Source organism: Parasteatoda tepidariorum, chromosome 8 (genome assembly GCF_043381705.1).
Source record: "Parasteatoda tepidariorum isolate YZ-2023 chromosome 8, CAS_Ptep_4.0, whole genome shotgun sequence".
NCBI lineage: Eukaryota > Metazoa > Arthropoda > Arachnida > Araneae > Theridiidae > Parasteatoda > Parasteatoda tepidariorum.
Window position 1 is genome coordinate 84,895,220 of NC_092211.1, and position 21,945 is coordinate 84,917,164.

General features: G+C 30.5%; 1 long non-coding RNA gene across 1 annotated transcript; it reads right to left on the reverse strand.

Annotated features, from left to right (window-relative positions):
- Positions 1-347: 347 nt before the first annotated feature.
- LOC107448101 (uncharacterized) lies at positions 348-7,265 on the reverse strand. The gene is made up of 3 exons (XR_001584623.3): positions 7,098-7,265; positions 3,746-3,968; positions 348-777 (listed from the first exon to the last, which is right to left on the reverse strand). It is a non-coding gene; the product is annotated as an uncharacterized lncRNA (long non-coding RNA).
- Positions 7,266-21,945: the final 14,680 nt, after the last annotated feature.

The window sequence follows — 21,945 nt, forward strand, 5'->3', positions numbered from 1 at the left end:
AAACAATGTTTTCAAAATAACCATCGTTTTCTGTAACATTGTGGGGCAGACCAAACTAACAAAATCTGTGCAAATATATATGTTCAATTGAATGGTCTAGGCTATTATGACAAAAAAACATTGCTTTATTATTTTTTCTGCTAAAAACGGCGACTGTTGACAAAATTTGTAACTAGTTTTGATTATAGCTAGTAAACGTGTAACAAGTTAGCTGCACTAATTAGATTGCAGTAAATTCCTGCTTTCCTATGTCCTTTGATAGTTTTTTTTTCTTCCAAATCGTCAATTATTTTTTGGGATACACAAGAGTTAGAGTATTTTATTTTTTTCATATAGAGAGACATAAGTGCAAATAAGAAGACATAATTTTATTAAACTTTATGAAAGCATGCACAACAATCACTCCAACAGGAAAAAAACTTACAGAAATACAATGAGTAGTAATTAAAATAAATCATTTCTTTTAAAGATAAGATAATGCCATGTAACCCAATTATTCAAATTCTTTAAAGACACAAAAAATATCAAGTTTTCATTTTCGATATGTTTTTTGCAATTAAAAAATAGAAGCGAAAAAATGGGAAAAACCAAAACGGTTGAAAACGACAATCGGGTTAAGCTTTTTAATAACCAAACTTATGTATATTTTTTTCTTAAATCTTCATTATAGTCTTGGCAAACAACGTAGTTTAAGATATTGTAGAGTCCAGCAAATTAGAAATCTTCTTAATTTCTTAAGAAATTAAGGATTCTTTTCCTACGACGCCTCGCAGGAATCTGTAAGGAAAATAAATAAGTTGATTAAAAATAAAGGAGAAAAACAATTTATTAAATTAACAACTTAAAGGAGGATCGATCTCTACGTTTTTAAATGTTAATTATTATTCCAGGGGACAGGCGAGTTCCTGGACAAAATATTTCAGGACTTAATTGTAGTTAACTAATTTTTGCCCCAATTTAAATTATATTATTTTAAATGATAAAATTTGAACCGAATCTGTCGATTCGGTTCAAATGACATGAAAATTTAAAAATACGACTTTTTAAGGAGTTTTTGCTCAGAAATTATTTGACAGGTTCATATCAAGTTTTAAAGTTTGTCGTAATAAATTTAACAGTTAAAATTAATGCAAACTTTTTACACTTTATAATTTAAATTTTGTGCGATCATTATTGAACTAAATTATAAATAATTATGCAAAGTTCTTTTATGAGTGAAATTATATTCAGATAAAAAGGTCCAAAAATTGTAAAGATACCAACTTGCTCCGCATAGGAAATAAATAGTTTCCTGTGGTATTCTTTTAATGTATGATTCTTGGTTTAGTATATTCAATTTATAGGGTTTCTACTCAGCACTATTTCTAAATAATTCAAAGGCCTGCGTCATATGCCACTTTCTTACAGTTCAATCGTATTGAGCCCTTTAAAAAGTTCAAATTAACCGTTCATCAAAATTAACCGAAATTCTACAAATTTTAATCTGCAGTTCTATACCGTTTTTAAAAATATTTCGTCGAATCCGGAGTAGGTGGCATTCCTGATAAATAAAAATTGAAAGGTAAGACTTTTTTGAGAGTTTTTTTGCTCAGAAATTATGAGATGGGTATCTACCAAGTTTTGGATTTTCATAATTGATTGATTTTTGCATTAAACAGTTGAAAACAATGTAAAGTTTTAATTTTTCTTGCAAATGTAAATTTAACAGTAATGACTCTAGTTTGCGGCTGCTCTGCTGAGAGAATCATTAGGACCATATTTTCGAGATGGCGGCTACCTCAAGAATCCGAATTTGCCAAATTAAAGGTTTGTTCGTTCGAAGAAAGAACGTTTTTGTTCTCGATTTTGTAACTGAAATAATCGTTTGCATTAATTGATTTGTGCACAGGTTCCCAACATGGGCACTAACGTCCACCAGAGGGTGTTAGAACTGTGTAGATAATTTGTACTGTGTAGATAATCAGTACAGTTTAAAGAAGAAAATATGTTTAAAAATTGAGTGCACATCAAAATTTATTATTTCATTTTTTATAGGAAAACCAATTCATATTAAATACTGCATAAATTAAACGCCATTAAGATACTTATTTATTTATCAATTTATTGAGAAAAAATAATCAATTTTATAGTGAAGACCACATCTTGCTTGCTCTTCCCCCAAAATTCTCTTTGAATTAAAAAAAATTTTTTTTTACGTTTTTCTATTTATTTTATTATTTTTTATGGCTTCGTGCTTTAAAAAAATGTCATCTCATGCTTTTAACTCCCTTATAACGAGAAATTCAGTATAATAACACTGGGGAACAAATTATTTTTTTAGTATTCCCGCGTCGGTGATTTCAAATTTGAAATTGATTTCTTTGTACAAGCTACAGTATTTATGCAATTAAACAATATATTCCTAAAAAGAATATTTTTTTTTTACACGAGTGAATACTAAGTGTCCCCACTTTTTAGCTACGCAAGGAGTGGTAGGAAAAAGGCGATAGTACATTCCAGTTTATCATGCGATACGTCACGGTCAGGGGCTTTTTGATACAATGATACAATGCTTCCATTTCAAATTCTAATATTTATTATTAATTATTTGTCATCATAAATTGAACTTTTTCAAAATAAATATTAATAGTGAAACGCTTGTATAAATACCTGAGAAGTTTTGAAATTTTTTTGTTTAGACAAAAAGTTTTAAAAAAAAACACGACTAGCAAAACTATTTGCTTTGACTTTTTTTGAAAAAAAAAAATAATTGGCATTACTATAGATATAAAGAATTCAATAAATATATTTTCAGCACTTCATTTGAGCGTCGCAAATTTTTTTAATAGTAGCCAAACAAGGCTGCCAGCGTCTAGACTTTTTGAAAATGTTTTATTGAGTGGTTGACAGTTGAAAACTAAAGCTTTCAGAACTTTTTAAAAATCGAAATTTTTTAAAGCCTCACCTCCAGAGAGCTGAAACTAGATGACGCTATATATGAACTTTTTTTTTATATAGTGGTGGGAAAAATAGCTTAAAATCAAATTTATAAAACTAAGACTTATACACAGAATGCATGCCACAGTTGACTATAAATGTAAGAAATGATAGAAACGCAATTTTTGGTTATTCTTATCTTTTTAATTATTCAATTATAACTGCCTCAATTATAATAACCACATTTCAAATTATTGAGATTTATAAGAAAATCACACTTCTTATTTACGTTCAATAGTAATCTGAAATAAATATGCTTGAAAAAGTTGCGGATTTTAATAACTTTAGTCATCACCTTTTTCATATTTCACCATTGCTATGGCAATCCAGTATACATCAAAACATAAACTTAACTAACATTGGAAGAAATGTTCCCAAAAAGCGTAGTAAATTGGCAATCCTGCAAAAACTTCACCTCGACAGCTAGAACAAAGGGCGTTTCACATGAGCTTTTGAATCATTTACATAGTGTGGTGCACGAAGAATAATTTTAAATCAAATTTACAAGACATTATTCATTAAGAATCATTAAGACGTAAATTTAGCTACCAATAAAATAAAAATTTCCCAAAAAATGTAGAAAGTTGGTAGCCTGGAGCTATAGTACCGAGTTTGTACAGACTTTCATAAGTTTTCCTACCACTTCCAAAGATTTTACTACATAACTATGACAACCTCGAAAAATTGTCCACACGCAATATGAAAAAATGGCGCTAATCATAAACGTAACCAAACTGTTCTTTATTTTATCATTTTAAATACAACTTACCATCGTGGACTGTTTTATATTTTTACTTCCACCACTGCTGGTAGCTGACTGGATGATAATAAGGTGATGGGTAGTAATGAGCCACTGGAAGGGCTGGGATGGAAGGATGGTAATAAAAACCGGGCCAAGCCACGTTCTGCTGTTCTGGCTTCTTTTCTACTTCCTCTTTCTTTTCTTCGGCGAAGACAGAGGCAAAGAGCATCACGCCCAAAATCAAAGCAATCTGAAATATTTCAAAATAGATAATAATTAAAAAATCGATTTCTAGTTCTAATTAAATAATTTTGAAACTTAAAATGATACATTTGTTTAGAGAAAATGATGTATTACTTCTCTAGAATGTCACAATTCACATGTTGTTCAATTGCTATTCTGTGCTAAGTACAATGCATTTTCATCAGAAATCAAATGATTTTTGCTTTGCAAAAATTTATAAGTTCTATTATTCTTGTACATAAATAAAATATATTTTTAAAAGGCATAAAATTGGTGCCACCATCATCTCTCACACCCTTCCCCCCCCCANCCCCCCCCAAAAAAAAAAATTGGTAGAATTTCAAGAATTTTTTTTCTTTAGCTTATTATGGGCTATCGTTCCAAAGAACCCTTTTTTTTTTCAGAAAGATTAAAACTGGTGAATCAATTATTTCATTTTTGAAAAGGCATTCGTGCATAAAATATAATTAATAATAAATATATGAGCATTGATCCAAATTTATGTGACTGCGATGTTTTAAAACTTTAGAGGGAGACAAATAGTAAATGTTTTAGGCATAAATGCCCTATCACACTTTTCATAAAGGTATTTTTTACATCTCTATAAAATGTAATGGCTTTACAATAGTAATCCATAACGGGTTATTATCCAATTTCTCAATTTAACTATTTATTCGAAATTGCTTATATATTAATAAGAGGTGACGATAATTAGGAAAAAATAATATGTAGGAGCAAAATACGAATATGACTATTTTTAAAAACCTTTTTTTTATTTTCACTTTATTTCGAACATACGTAATTGTTGAAAGTTCTAACGATGCTCATTTTTAAATAAACTGTGGTGAAATAGACAAAATATTGTTATCGCAGTCACGAATAAATGGGTTGGCTAAAGCTAATTTCTTTTCACCTGGTTGTCACTACCTTATAAGATTATCACATAGCTGTCAAGTCTTCTGGAAGATTTTATTTTTGCATTTTAAGTAGTGGTAAAAGTGTGATTTCTACTTCATTTTTGGATTTTCAAATTTAAGTAAAACTGATTTTAACTAACACCACAAATGAATAAATTTAATATATATGCAAATACATGATTATAATACCTTGGTGTAAATAAAGTATTAGCAAAATATAAAACTATTTTTTGTTTATAATTTATTTCATTTCTCTGCCATTTCGGAAAAATCGATTTTAAAAAGCGCAAAAAAGGTGGCAACTATGCTATCAAGGATACAAAGATCGAAAATATTGTATGTATTCCTTTTAAATAATAAACAGAAAGGAAGAAAATTTATTTTTAATTTTAATCCTTTTGTCCCATTATTGCATTTTGTTGATCACCAATTTTTACAATTTCAAATGCACAACTGTTTTTATTTTTTTCGTCCTTTAGTTGCTGAAGAGGAGAAACAGTTAAATTTGAATTTGAAGTAGGTTAGCTGGAATATCTTAGCTACATTTTTTGTAAATATTTACTTACTATGAGTCGTTCTTCAGGATAGCACGGGTCTTACAAAAGTTTTATACATTGTACCAAAAAGAGCTTTGATTATTTACTATATTTATATGTAAGTTATTTACTATATTTATATAAAGTGGTCACCACTTAAGGATATTTTGTTAGGAAAACACATCTGTCTGAGAACTACAAACTTTTAAAAATCCGGAAGCGACTCCAGGTGCAGAATTAGAATTAGAAACTCTTAAAAAGAAAAATTCTAGTAACGATTTATCACCTTTTTAAAAGGTCAGCGGAAACCCTGACTAATAATTCTGTCATTAACTATTACTGAACAGCACATAGTGGATGTAAGTCATAATTGAAATTTTTTGAAAAGATTTAGAGTTCCCTATTCTCCCTTCAACATATGAGGTTTTTGCAAAATATTTTTTTTCATTGGTGGTCAGATGCAGTAGGTATTTCTAAAAAAGTAAAACTTTTATGTAATTTTTATTGGTACTGAAGAACATAATCATTCGCTAATTTGGCCTTCATATATCTTTTTAAATTATTTATCAGTAGCGTTCAACTAATTTATTATAAATTCTACTTTATTAAAATATTGATACAAATAATCAAGTATGCCAACTACTACACTTTTGCACAATCGAAAACTAAAGCATCCATAATTTTGAAATCATTATTAAAGCTTCACAACGAAAGGACTGGAAGAAAGTGGGTAATTATATGAACTTTTGAATCATTTAAATGTAGTGGCTTGGAAAATAACTTTTAACCAAATTAACTATACAAAGAATCACTCAGTAAACCATAAACTTAATTTATCTCTAATTTCCCCAAAAAGCGTAGAAAGTTGGCAGTCTTGCATAAAATTTGCAGTCAGAAAAATATTTTCTGAAACTGCGGAAATTCCGTAGTATTTGGAGGATATGCTATCGTTTCCAAAGGCCTTAAAAATCTAATAGCGGTAGTGTTAAATCTGATAGGAATTTCTTTTTTTTTAACGATACTAATTTAATATTTTGAGTCTTGTAGAGAAGAAATTTAACAGAAATTGTTTTATTTTATTACCGTCGTTGAACAGCTGGCCCAATTTTGAGTTTACGACTATACCAATGTTCAACAACATAGTCTCGTAATTTTGAACCCAACCCAGAAGACGAAGGAGCTCCCGGAACAAGTAATGGGAGAAATCTTGGAGGATTTTTTTGATGGAACTAACCTGCATTTGAGTTACATGGTGAGAAAAACCTCCTACGATCAACCTGACAGCAAGAAGACTCTAATCCATGAGCCGTCTACTACTGAGGATATTTTACGCCAGCACTGTGGTCGATGCGAGCTGGGTGCGGAATTTATCGCAAATGTATTAAACTATGGAGATTTCAATTTTAATTTTCATCACTTTTTAAAATTTACCGCGAAAGTCTTTTTCTCGACGAAAACACAACATTATCTTTAAATTTCACTATTTACTGTGGAAAAAGGACTAAATCAACCAACAAATCAGAAAAAAACAGTAAATGAGTAGTCTTTTTTTAAAAAAATTTCTGTTGACAACAAGTTTAAACGGGCAAGAGTCTCAAATTCACTAAAATGTCGTTAAGCGCTTTCATCTCTTCAAAATTTAAAGTTAGATTGCTTATAAAAATTAAAATAAATAACACTTACGATAGATTTCATCTTGAGAAACTTGAGTTTCTTTGACCACAAACTATAGAAATACTTAATTTAAATTAAAATCGAAAATTTCATCCGACATTTATATAAGTCCTTGGAACAATAGGAGGAGCAAATACTCTTCCAAGGGCAGTAAAAAAATATTCCAAAGAGCACTCCATTTTTGGGTGGGGTTATTACATAAAAATAAACGTCGTCAATAATTTGAAGACGATTCCGTTACACTTATGAAGGTTATTACAATTATTTTTTATTTAATATTTTCTCCAGACTGTGAATTTAAATGTTAAGGACAAGGTTAGGTAGAAAAATTATCTTTTAATAATAGAGAAATAATAATTGAAATTCAAATAAGGAAAACTTCATCCCTTAAGTGTATGGCTCTCCTAATGTTAATGTTAACCCACAACTAGTATTACTATTCACTGCTATACTTAGGATAGATCCTACATTCAAACTACAGTAATTGGGGAATGCGTTTTACAGTAATATCGTTCAAAATTTACTTTAGTATAGTAGTACAGTACCAAGTCAGGGTACTTATCGATGCTTTTTAAGAACATTTCTTCTAGTGGTAGCATAGTTTATGTTTAATAACAGTCAATTTAGAGTTTACGGCTACCAATGTTCAACACCGCAGCCTTGTAATTTTGAAGCCCTACCAAAAGGCAAGGGAACTGTTGTAGTAAAGTATTGGAAGAAATTTGCCTGCATGGTGGACTTTTTTAATGGAACTAACCCGCATTTGAATTAAATAGACAGATAAACCACGAAAACCTCCAACAGTTAGCCTGACGGCAAAGGGACTCTAACCTATTATCCGTCTACCACTGAATATGTTTAAGGTTAACACAGTGGTCTGTGCGAGCTGGGTAGGAAATTCGTATCGACCCGCCGTCACTGGGATTCGAACCCGGTTCATATGATTGGGAGATGAACGTTCTATCCCCTGAGCCACCACGGCTCAAGTTTATGTTTTAATGTATGATTATTTGTTTTGTAATGTTGGTTTAAAGTTACTCTCCACACTACTACATAAAAATGATTCCGAACTTCACATGACTGGCCACTGTGTTCCAGCTTTCTATGGGGAAAATTTTTAAAATGAAGGCAAAATTTAAAAAAATTTTTAAACCGTCAGTTTTTAATTATTTACCAAATTATAATTTATTTTCCAACAAAAACTTAGTTGTTGGCAGTCCTGTACATAAAAATTTGAAAGTGAAAACTATAATGATAATAAATTTTTTAAACAAAATTTATATCAGTTTTAAATTTTTACCAAGTACGTATGAACTCTTGCAAGTTGTACCTTCTTGGAAGTTGATGAGGATATATTTTAGTTTCAATTGAAAAATTTTGTGATTTAATTTAATAAGAGTAATAATAAAAATAAATAATGTAATGTAAAAAATAAAGAATGTAAGTATGAATCGATAAAAAAACTACAAAGATTTAGTCATTGAAAATTTCCTTCTTATTCGTAATGTATAATTCCTAAAGTACATTACGAATCAAAGCTGCCGATACCCTTGTTTTTCGCCGGAGAATTTCTTTCTGTTTTTAAAATGTATACTTTTACCGTTTACCTGCTGAATTCATATTTCACACTAATGGAAAAAGTGTCTCCATGAAAAACGTAGTAGCAGAGATGAGTATAAATGAAATAGAAATTTTCGTCAGCTAGCTACTAATTTTGTTATAAATGCAACAACTGTTTGATTTCTGAAAAGATATATATCACAAGATATATAATATTTGATATTAATACTATAGAAATAGATTGATAAGAATACTTAATTTTTGCAATAGCAAGTGCTTAGAAAATACTTGAGTTACCAGTTTTTAACATTTTGAAAAAGAAGCATGATCCAAACATAGAACATTGGCATTTAAACCTATCACCCTACTGCATATAATTACACAGTCAGAACCACATGAATACTTCATTTGCATTCCACAACCTCATCGAAGCACCACAAAGATCAACCAAGCTAAAGATAAATGGGAAAAGGGCCGCAAGCAGCCTCAGGTGCCCAGCTGTTTTATACAGTTACAGTAGCATTTAAACGGTTGATATTAAATTTAACAAAATTTTGTATTGATGATTTTAATGACTAAAGAATATTGATACAACTTATGATGACATAAGTTGTATCAACATTCTTTAGAAACATAACGTGTTTGCATAGTCAATATAATTCCTGCTTTCAAATCTGAATTCAATCTTAACCAAAAGTGTAAAAAGCTACAGTTATGGGTTAGGACAACTCATGAAATAACTGAAGATCCTTCCGGAAAATATTTTGGTCCTATAAGATGTATATGCATGCATATATAACAAGATGTATATAATGAATTCTAACAGAACATGTACCGAGGGACCAATATTGGAATGTCTAGATTCTTTGATACTGGTTCTATATCAGCCTATATACAACCAATATAGGTTGAATAATGACTACAAAATATAGGGTAAATCTGACAATTCTATATAGGGCCGATATTGGTTATAAAATGGCTGCAAAATATCGGGTGAATATGACTGATATCGGAAAGCAACGGCACTTTAAACCTTTTTTCAGCCAAGATTCGTGAATATTGGTCCGATGAAGGCCCGAGTTATTTTGTTGCTAGGGAAGTGAGGGTAAAACTTTTGCTTTCCCATTTCATTCTTGGATTCGTAAATTTAGTTTAGAACGGTTTTAACAACCACTGAGCATGGATAATCAAATGACATTGGATATAAGTTCTGGTAAAATATTAAAGTGCTTTTACCTTTAATTGATTTTTTTTATGCTCAATGTATCATTTGGAAAAATGATTTTTAAGAGGAAAAGTTGACAGTTGTATCATGATAACTTTAGCTGAAACCAAAAAGTTAATTACTTTCCGTCAGCAGGTGAGCAGATCTTACCATTGAAAAAATGGTGTAAAAAACTATATTTGAATTCTTCGTAAAATTGTTAGCAAAAAAAGATTTTTTTAAAGGCTAGTACTAGGTTTACATGGCTAGTACTAGAGTATTTGCCTAGTAAAATATATTGTGACTCAACAATGAAAAACTCATATTTCAACCAGTAATCAATTTTATCTATTGGCCTATCAAGACGAAAAAAACTCCCATAACCAGCCATACCCGGAATTGAGAAGAAAGCAAAAACTACCTGTAAAATCACCTATTTTCTAGGTTATCTTTGAAAGGAGTAAAATATTTTTCCAGCCAAAAAAACAGTCCCGTATACATGTTTTAGCTATTAATAAGTCATGGTAGCCGGAACTCAACCCAGAAGGCAAGGGATCAAACTTTGAGACAAATTGCTTTCATGAAACAATTTTTGATGGAATCAACCTGCATCTGCAATGCACGTTGAAGAAAACTGCTCTGTGGCGGTATCATTTGAATCGAATCTACCTGCTTTCGATAGGATTCGAACGAGGGTCACCTCGGCCTCTATTCAAAACCGGATCAGCTGTCAAAAGATATACAATATCATAGTTACATAAACGGTTATGCACATTAAAAAGTTATCAATACTTTACATTATTAATTCACATAAATATTTTTTACGATTTTAAGCCGATTTTTTATTTTGGACCATATTATTGTATAATGAGTTAAGTAGCATTGTTTGAAGTCTCAGTTTCTACTGATGAAAATAAAATGAAATTTATTGATCAGTGTGTAAACTTTATCATATTTGTGGGGAACACTTGTCAAAGCTAAGTTTTTATTCATTTCATTGTAGTTTCGAAAAGGGTTGTGGGAAACTTATTTACAGTCAGGTCATGGAAGATGCAATTAAAAAAAGCTGAGCTATAAGGGAAATTAAGTTTTGATCTTTATTGGAATATAGAGCAGCGTGGGTCACTGTTAAGCATTGACCTAGCTCCACCCTTTGATCGCGGAAGGGGCGGAGTGGGTCAAAAGATTTTTTTCAACTTCATTTTTTATTATTTGATATTACTTAAAACTGAATATAGTCACGCACAAATGATGAAATTTGAAAGTTTAAACTTTCTTCATACATTTAATGCAAAAAATGCTTTCAGATATTCGAATGTTATCAGCTATATTCGAATAAAAAGGAAAATACGAAAAAACTATTCCTATAATTCATTTCGGAAACAGTTTTTTTTTTTTAAGTGAAACATTTTGACTTAATGGTGAAAATAAATATACTATTAAAACATGTCTTGTTCTCATCCAATTAGTTATTAAAAGATTGGAAAACGATTCTCTTTTGTACACTTGAATGATAAAAAAAGTTCTTTAAAATGTTTGAACTAACACTAGTTTATGACTTTCAAATTAAGTTTAATTTTTAGAAAATATTGTTTTCCACTGTCTTTTGAATGGTTGTAGTCTATTAATTTATGACGACTGTATTCTATTTATTTACTTCTGACACTATTCATTTATTTATTCTGATACAATACGTCTAAGAGGTCGAATGTTTGAATTATTTTTTTAATGTAAACTAGACGTAGGCTTATTATAATTACAAAATTATATAATTCTAATTATAATGACAATTATAATTTACGATGTATAAAAATGCCATCCAAAAAAATTAGTTTACGAATAATAAGAAATGATTAAATAATTTGCTCCATGCATTTGCTTTGATCTTATTGTTAGTTAAAATAATGCAAAAAAAAATTAAGTTCTAAATTAAAAATAAAGGCTTAAACTTTTGCACTCCGAGTACTTTAATATGGTGCTTGAACTAATATAGAGACCACATCATATAAACTACGCAGTGCAATGTTTTTATATAATTACTAAATTTCGTAAACTACCAATGTCAATGTAAATTTGTGTACGAAGTACTTAGCCCCAGGGGCTACCTTCATTGAAGATGAAATAAATGAAAAAGCGGTGGAGGAGCATGCGAAAGCAATTTTACGCATGGAAAATTTAAACTCTATAAAAGGTTATATACAAAATAAATCAAGGGTAGAAAAAAGAAAATGTGCAATACTTACAAAAAATTGGATAATAAAACAAAGACCCTTTGAATTCCTGCAACACACCCCGGATGTAGTTCATCTCGATGAGAAGTTAACTAAACGATACCGATTTAAATTTAGGATACGGTGTAACTAGCCAGGGGGGCTATCTGCTTGAATCTTGGCTTAAAAATCGAAAATTTAAGGAAAATCTTGGCTTAAAAATTAAAGGAAAGTCGAATCTTGGCTTAATAAAGGTTCAAAGTGCCGTTATAGAGTTGCCAGAATCACCCGATATTTTATATTCATTATTTAGCCTATATTGGCCTTATAATATACAAAATTGTTCGATTTCATCGATTTTTTACAGCCCAAAAGTATCGAAAGTACCAGTATCGAATTGTCAGATTCACCCGATATTTTATATTCATTATTCAGCCGATATTGATCCTATATAAATTTGGTTAAACGACCCGAATATAATCAGATGTTAAATTTATATGATTCCTAAATAGGTGTTATTGATGCTCTTTTTTCCCACCTACCTAATATAATGTATCTCTTAGTGGTAACAAGACTATTTTTCCAATAATTTTATATTGCTGTTTCTAATGTCACTTGACAATATCAGCAAGCCTTCTTAGTGAAACCAAGCGAATTTTAAAAGACAGAGCTGGCGTTTCTTGATTTTAGTGATGCCATCTATCGGGACGAATACAACTTCAGCCACACACACCTCACAGCCCGTTTATAGCGGACTCATTCATACATCCTTTCATTCATCCACAGATTGTAATTTTGACCTGAACCAGAGAACGATCAATCTCCAACGCAGTGTCCCCAGAGGTATAATTTGTAATTGAAACATGGAAGACTTTGTGCTCCCGACACATTTAATGTGCCGCAGTCACCATTTACTACGCGGGGAGTCTTCGGCCGGCGAGGATCGAACCCTCGACCTCTTGGACATGGGCCCAACGCCCTACCAACTAGGCTATCCTGGCTTTATGAATATTTATTACTCAGTTTAATAAATTATAATTTGATGATTTTCTTAATTATCACACTTTATTTATAATTGAAAAAGTATAAACACTAAAGATTTGACTCTTTATAGTTAAATTGTTTTCAAAAATCTGCTTATTTTAATTGTTTTCTCTTTCTGACACTTAAAAGGTTTTGGAAAAGTACTGTAAGCAGGAACTAGACAAAATTGTATAACAGAATAGATATAATTCTTGTAGGTTTCAAAAATCCTAATTAAATCCAAATATTATTTATTGCAAATCATTTTATTTACGTTTAGTCAAAAAAGTAAAGAAAAAAACAATTTTCTGGAATATCTTAATCATTATCATTCTTAAAAGGAAGAAATAGTCCGTAAAGCCTTTAGAATCGTTATTAAATGCTCCATTACGTTGTGTAATAATAAATTTAAAAAATAAATTGATAAACTAACTTGTTTTAATTCAATAGTATTTTAATAAGAGGTTTTCGCTTGAACGACTGTGTTTTTTAGTTTTTAGTCGAAAACTCCATAAGCATGAGATGTTTCCCTGTTAAAATGTTCAATCGCAACATTCTTTTCGATTTTTGTTTTTATCTTCAGTTTTTAAATTACATATTTTCTTCATTTTTAATCCTCTTATTGTAATAAAGTGCACTTGATTTAACAGCCCATTTAAAAAGAAGAAAAAAAAACGTGTGAATCAGACAAGGTTAGATAGATACACTTGACATTTTTGATTTTGTTGAAATTTTCAGGATATGTTTTTGATGGATAAATATGTGCTTTTTTTATTTTGAAGAACGAATTTGAAGAACCTCTGGAATTTTGAAAACACAACTGTTAACATGAGGTACTTTTTTTGTGAAATTGGTGAACCATGGTACGTTAACAGTTAATAAGTTATAACAGATTTGTGTATCTGTCATAACTTTCAAATTTTGGCATAACTTTTAAAATTTGGTATTACTTTTTAAAATACAGTTATGTACTTTTTAGCACTTACCTATTTAAAACTGTTATAATTTTCAAACTGTTATTTAACTGAAATGTTCTATCGATTATTTCAAAAATACAAACAAATATCTCACTTGTCTGAATAGCTACGTCAAACGCATAAACGTGAAGAGGAAATCTCTTTTGAAAAACTTTGAATTAAAAGGATATTTATCACCACAGTATATAAGTAATTTAAGCATATTCAGGGGTTGAATAAAAACATGGAAACACTTAATTTAAACACTAATAAACTATACTTAATTTAAACAATCTATATACTCTATGTAAACAATGTTCCTATTAGTTGAAATTTTTTGGAAGATTTTGCATGGCAAAACTGTTCGCACAGTTTGAAAAATCATACTTGAACCTTTTAGAAATAGTGTAATTTTTAACCATGCGAGATACGGATCGATCACAATGAGGTGAGGAAATTAAAAGCTTCTTTCTAGCTTTAATATCAACAATTAGGGTGGGGAAATCTGGTTCGTACTGCGTTTGACACAAGTTCAAGACGTCGTCAGTTCGGTCCCCACCGGCCAAAGACTCCTCTTGCAATAAATGGTGATTGGTGCACATTAAATCTGTCGGGTCACTAAGTCTTCCATGAACTGGTACTGAATTGGAGATTGATCGTATTGTGTTCCAGGTCAAAATTACGATTTATGGATGAATAAATGGATGTATGAATGGATCCGCCCTGTATGCAGGCTGTGACGTGGATGGGCTGAAGTCGTATTCTTGGCCATAGATGGCGCCACTGAAAAAACAAGAAACGCACCCTCAGCCTTAAATTCGCTTGGTTTCACCAAGCAGGCTTGATGTAATCGGCAAGTAACATTAGAAACAAAAACATATGAACTATTTTGAAATTATTCCATAAGATTGCAATATTTATATTAGATTGCTATTCAATGATAGTGGTTTAGAAAAAGAAAAAAAAAAGCTTCTATCTTCATACGCTTATTTTTGGTTGATACAAATTTTGCATGTTTAAAAGATTCTCATTTCTAAACGGTTCCAACATGATTTTTCAAAATATGCCCACAGTTTTGCCATATCAAAAAAACCTTCCGAAAAATTTTCTTCTAATAGAAAAATTGTTGAAATATAGTTAGCATAGAAGTGTTTCCATTTTTTTGTCTAACCCCCGTACGTAAAAGGTTTGATTAATATAGAGTTAAGTTGAACTGGACATGTGCCTTGTTGAAAAAACATGATCATAATTAGTGGGGAAGATACACTAAATGCACAGAAAACATTATTTCCGTTATTTGGCGTGCTACCTGGTGACTTTGCATTTAAGTAATTAGCGAAATTGATTTTAGAAGTTCAATTCTTCATCCGTATGCTAGCAAATATCACTGATATTTCCTATAAAGTCATTAAAAAAAGACGTCTGTCATTTGATAGCGCAACAATGCATGAGGCAAATCCTATGAAACAAATATATTTTTTAAACATCTTTCTTGAACAGAATAATTAAAATTTTTGAAAGATTTTTTAGAATCGATGGCTAAAATTGCTCCTCGCATCCACTGTTTAAATTTCAGGATCCTAAAAAGGTGCTGGAGTTAAGATAAAGAGACGCAGACAAACGCACACTAGTCCTCTTATTATAGATTACAACAGGGAATAAATTTTTTGCTGCATTTATACAAATACTTGATTTTACTTAACTCGGGAGTAAGGATTTTAAGTCTGAAAATAGTTTTGTTCAGAAATGGCATTCTTGACAATTTAGTTTATTTTTTGTTTGAATGTTCAAATTTATAAAGAAAGTACAGGTTTATATACATTTATCTACTTCATTGACAATAACACTAAAAACAAAAAATATATGAAATTAACATATCGCGTCATAAACTGAAATACCTTGTCGCCTTCTTTCTACCACACAGTATTCACTCGAGTGAATATCGAAAAATTCTGGTAAGGACTATTTATAAAATTGCAAAACAAATTGTAGCTAGTAGAGGGAAACGGGTTGCAGATTTGAAATCAGCGATACAATAGTATGTAAGATTTGTTATACATTGAATGCAATGGTAAAATAACTTCAAACAATATTTGCAAATTTAACAGAGTTTGCTAGTTTTTTAAGAGGTTTAGCATGGCACATCTAAGAAAAGTGGTGAATTATATAAGACTACGAATTGTTTAGAGATAGTGACGGATAAAAATCCACTAAATTGAATTTATTAAACCAAGAATCACAATTAATAAACTATCACTTGAAAATATCTCTTTGTATATAAATAAAACTATTTTTGCGTGTTCTATATTGCATTAATTTCTTCAAACCATTTTAGTAACAATAATAATATAAAAATTTACTCGAATTATGTGTTTCTAGTAATCTTGGCTTCCCCGGTCACCCCCATGGCTCAACGAACAAACTCAGTGCCGGTCAACAGTGACCCCCCATGGTATTCAACGTGGTAAAAGAATCTCTTGCAACAGAAGAAATTTTTTTTTCCTATGTTGAAATACAGCTAAAAGTTCTCCAATGTGTTATATTTGAAATACAGCTAAAAAACGTAAGCTTCAACGTTGTATGAAGATTGAAAGATTGCAAAAATTATTCACAAACATCGACCACCTTTTTCATTTCTACTGACGAATAGGTTTGATTGACTGATATGTTAATTTCTTCTTGTAACTAGATGATGATAATAGCTTCAACTTTGAAGTAATTAAAAACTTGCAAAAACTCACTCATGGTTTTCCCACCAGACGAGATTAAAAGCAAGGGAAGATTTATTAATATACAATTTAGTTTATGGCGTAATTTAGATTTGATACTCAGCTAACTTGATCACGTACTTTGCAGACGATACTTGAGATGTTCCACTGATGCAGGTGCTCTTGCCCACCACGCCTATTTCTCAAGGTCAAGGAAACATCCTTCATAGCTTGACCACACAAATGTAGACGATGACAAGCATCTTCAAAATTTCATTATCAAAGGCGAAAATAACCTTGACATAATTCTTAATTTTAAATATATTTAGAGATGCATAGAACAAATACAAGAATTTTTTCACTATGTCCAGAAAAATAGTATTGACCATTAACTGTGTCTAAATTTTGTTAACACAATTTTTCTTAAATTTCACACTAAATTTCATTTTTATAACGAGGTAGTGAGATTTATATTAAAATTTATTTAGTTTTTAGTTTGAAAAAAGCAGCTTATTTAGTCGACCATAACTTACAGATAGCTTAAATGAATAAAAAAAAAGTTCGAATAATGATTAAAGCAGTGATTTAAGTGTTAACCCTTTCTAAAGCAGTGGCAAGAATACTTACCATCCACCAATTACCACCAATTTATAAGGTCCATGCTAACTTTTCTACCACTTTTAATTTAGGTTTCCATTTGTTAATAATTTCAGCTTTTTTAAAGTGTGTTTGAATAAAATTGGCAACCATTTCTTAGTACAGGAAAATGTATAAAAGTTATAAAATGCATAATTCCTTCTGAAGTTTGTAGCATGTATAAAATTAATTTTATAAGTAAAGAAAAATAAAAGTCAATAAGTTCCTAATAGGTAGTGGTAAATATACCACCAAAAAAAAAGAACAGCAATAAAATTTAAATTAGTTTTTTATAAGCTAAATTAGTTTTTCTTTTCTTATATCAATTACTATTCTTACATAAATTTCAATTCCAAAAACTCTTTAATTTACCTTTACTAGAAATAAATGGCCCGCTAAAGGGTTAAATGAAGTAAAATAATTTTTTTTTCGCGCGTAGAGCTCCATCGCAATATAAATATCATAAAAAGTTCGCTATTTAGAAAGCTCGAAAGTTTATTGCTGTAAATAAATGGAAAAGAAAATCTGGTAGCTAAACCAATTCATTATTGCTGGCTTTTAGGAAGATTAAAAAAAGCTGGCACTAGTCTTAAATTATAATCTATTTACCACCATTTGCATTTTCTGAATGGAAAACAGTCTTATATATATGCTGAAATTGCCCAAAATATCTTAGTAATTATACAGATTTAAATTTTCCCCCAAAAGAAGCTATAATGAAATGATTTTCTTACTAATTTTTGCACTTTACCATCTTATTTTCGTTTATGCACTATTCAGTCTTATGTTAGCCCTGATCAGGTGTTGATTCTAGAAGCGAGCAACCAAACACGAGCGGTAATTACCAGGACGACTGGGGTCGCTGTACTAACAGAAACTACACAAGGGATACCAACAGCTCCGGGTTCTACAAATTATTTTTTAAAAACAGTAGAGACCTGTGAGCTAACATTTGCAGAGTTTCAGATAATTTTGACAACTTTTTAAAAGGCTCAATACGGCTTGACTGTCACAAAATTCTTTCTCTTTCTCTTTATTTAACTAAAATTGGGTGCCTGGGCCGCGCAGCGGCCCCTAACCCATTCATCATGAAGTATTTACAAGTTGAATTAAAAAACATTTTGAATTATGCAGCATTTAGGTAACATTACAGAAGAACAAGCATATTTGCTTGATAAATTAAACATGATTTGATATTTAATATAAGTCATGATTTATGCAATAATCAGAAATTTTCGTGAATATAAAAAGCACAATTGATATTTAAGCATTGATTGGTATTAAATTTGATGCAATCATAGGTTGTGATTAAAATATGAATTAAATTAATGTGTAAACAATTACAATTGATATTTTAGCATTGAATGGAATTTAAATTTGATGCATTCATAAGTTGTGATAAATTATGAGTAAAATTAGAATATATGCAAATGCGATTGACAATTTAGCATTGAATAAAGTTAGAATTGTGTAATTTTAAGTTGTAAAACAAATATAACATGATATATGATAAATTTACAGAAGTTTTGTTTAATATTGGTNAGCAAAAAAAATAGCAGTCCTGCTTAAACTAATGTCTTACAACCTAATATAAGTTATTTGTCATCTAATCTGCAACAACAGAAGTCACACTGGTGTTACTTTAAGTTGAATTACGCGTATAACTGAGACATTGCAAAAGATTTTTTTTTTCAATGTAAATAAAGAGTTTTGAGTTGATAGTATTTAGTATTATTATTTTCCCAATAATCACGAAGTCAAAATTATTTGACGGCACGTCTATGATCTCATCAAACAATTCTCTAGAAAAAATGGCACTTTGGTGTATAAAGGTTCGCCACCCCTACATTAAAAGATACAGCTCAAAATATTTAATCGCTGTCGCGGAGTAAGTTGGCATTTCTGCTACAGTTATCTTTTAAATACATATACATTATTTTTTGAATTTAACTTCGATTATTACCTTATTATCATTCAAATGTTAATCTCATTATTTATAATAATTTTCCTACGTCACCTTGTATATATATTTCGTAGATACTTCTTTACTTATTGTTAGTAAAACTATCACATTTCTGACTTCTTCTGGCCCCCCTTTTTCTTGCCTTTATTTTCCGCATTTATTCTTATTAATTTATGACAGTTAGCATAGGACTAAAGGACTAGATGAATAGATCAGTGTCGCTTCGAGCCAATACACTAATGCAGCGAGTTTCACACTATTTCCAACTATCGTGTGTTGACCAGTATCAATAACCATTAGCATCTTTTTCAGTACCAAATTATACTGAACATAGTTCATCTTCATTTTAATGAGTTGAACTCTTCTATAACGCAAAACCACCAGGATAATTTTCCTAGATTTACTTGCAAGGGAATTCAGAAATATCTAATACAATCGTAAGTAAGATATAAATATTTTAAAAAAGTAAGATATTTATATTTTAATCTTATAACGTAGAATTTTCCTTAAGCATATTTTTCATATTTTATCATTATTTAGGTAAAAAAAATTAAAAATATTATTTTTATATTAATAATTTATGTTTATGACATACAGCATAAAAAATAATTGTCTATTTCTGTGTTAAAGGTAAAATATTCTAAACAAGGCGAACTAAAATATTCTAAACAAGGTCTTACAAACAATAATTTTTCAAATTTACACTTATTTGGAGTTACTTAGATCTAACAGAAGCAGTTAGTCATCATTGAAATTTCTTTAATTTACAAAATCAATTATTGGCGAGGCATGACGAGGATCAATTATTGACGAATTAGTGATTAATCAGCCGACGAGATTAAATTTTAACGAGGATGTATTTGTAGCGTTCGTAAGTTCTGATTTGATACCTATTTAGTATAAAAGTTCTGCTCCAATGCACTTATTCCACTGAAAAAAATCGCACTAACCTCAAATTTTGAAGGGTATGTATAATACTTGCATAAGTTGCAAACGTCTGCTTTTTTCATAATAATTATTTTAAATTTATCTTATTTTCCACCTGAAATAATAGCAGAATAATGAATCACTTCCCAATTTTATATAATTTTACTCAGAGTAAATGAACGAAAATTGGCACAATTTCCGGACTCTAAACTGGAAAAAACTCTACTGTTTCCAGTCAAATAATCCATCTTGAACTTAAATCGTGCCTTACATAACGTATACTTTGTAGACAATTGTTTCGAAGTGTTTGTTTGCGTTTTATAGGCTTAAAAACTTTCTAAATAATTCCATAAAGTAACACGAAAACAAATCGTGCTTATTAACAGAAGTCATGAAATCAGTGAAGCGTAGCATTGTTACTTCCTCTCCATCTAAAATTCCAAACGCTTTCGCTGCTCGCAGCAACGCTTCGTTATTCAGTTTCTCCAAATATAAAATTAATTTTAGATTCATAATATCTCAATGAATCACGCGTGATACAGATAAAAGTTGATTGGAAACAAAAACTTGGTCTGTTGACTTCATTGGATACGCTCTGCTTGCTGCAAATTGGGAAGACGTCTTATCTGTGTACGTGGATTAAAGAATAGAACTAACGAGACATTCGTATCGGATTTATTCCTCGCAAAAGAACATTCTCTTTTTTCTGATCTTATTTTAACACCGAAAAAAAAAACTGTAATAGCCTCTTATGTTACGCAGTTTTTTAACAAACATGTTTCGGATGTGTAAGTCAGCGGTTCCCAATTTGTTACGGCTACGGACTCCTAAAGGATAGAGCCTCTTTTGGCGGAACCCCCAAATTAATAAATAAATTTAGTAGCTGTGTATATCTTACCGTGAATAATCGAAATCAAGAAAATGTCGACTTACACTGATGAATGTCACCAATCACACAGTCGCTTTGGTGAATGTCCGAAATATTTGTTACATCCGATTTTATATCAATTTATTCGTTGATATTATTATATTTATTGGATATTTTAATATCTCCTGAGAAAAGATGAGGAGAAACATCAGTGTTCGGAGTACCGGGAAAATGCATACTGGGCAGTGACACTTCGCTGGTTCAAAGTTAAAACGACACTTCTAGAAACATAATTAGTGTTGTTTGAATGAGAAGTGGGTGCAGAAGTGTCGTTTTAACTTTGAATCAGCGACCTGACATTAAAAGACATTGGTGTAGGGCATAACGGGCAAATGTATACCAGGCAGTGGCGCTGAACATTAAAAAAAAACATTGATGTAGGGCATACCGGGCAAATGTATACCGTGCAGTAGCACTTAACTTTACCTAATATATACTTCGGACATTTACCAAAGCAAATTTCAAAATGACAAGCCTACGGAGCTGGACATTAGTAGTCGTAAACCCAAAATGTTTTGACTGTTCAACGATGGTTATAAATAAAATAAAAAATATTTCACATAGGTATAAATAAGCCGACTGCTCCGCTCTCTGCTAATTTAAATAAATTGGGAACGAAAACTTGTTGGTAAAGGATATTTACTCCCACTCTTTAAAAATGTCACTCCGTGATAACTGTAATAGACTTGCATTTAATAAGATACTTTGAATTTTTCATATGTAGAGGTGGAAAAATTTGCAA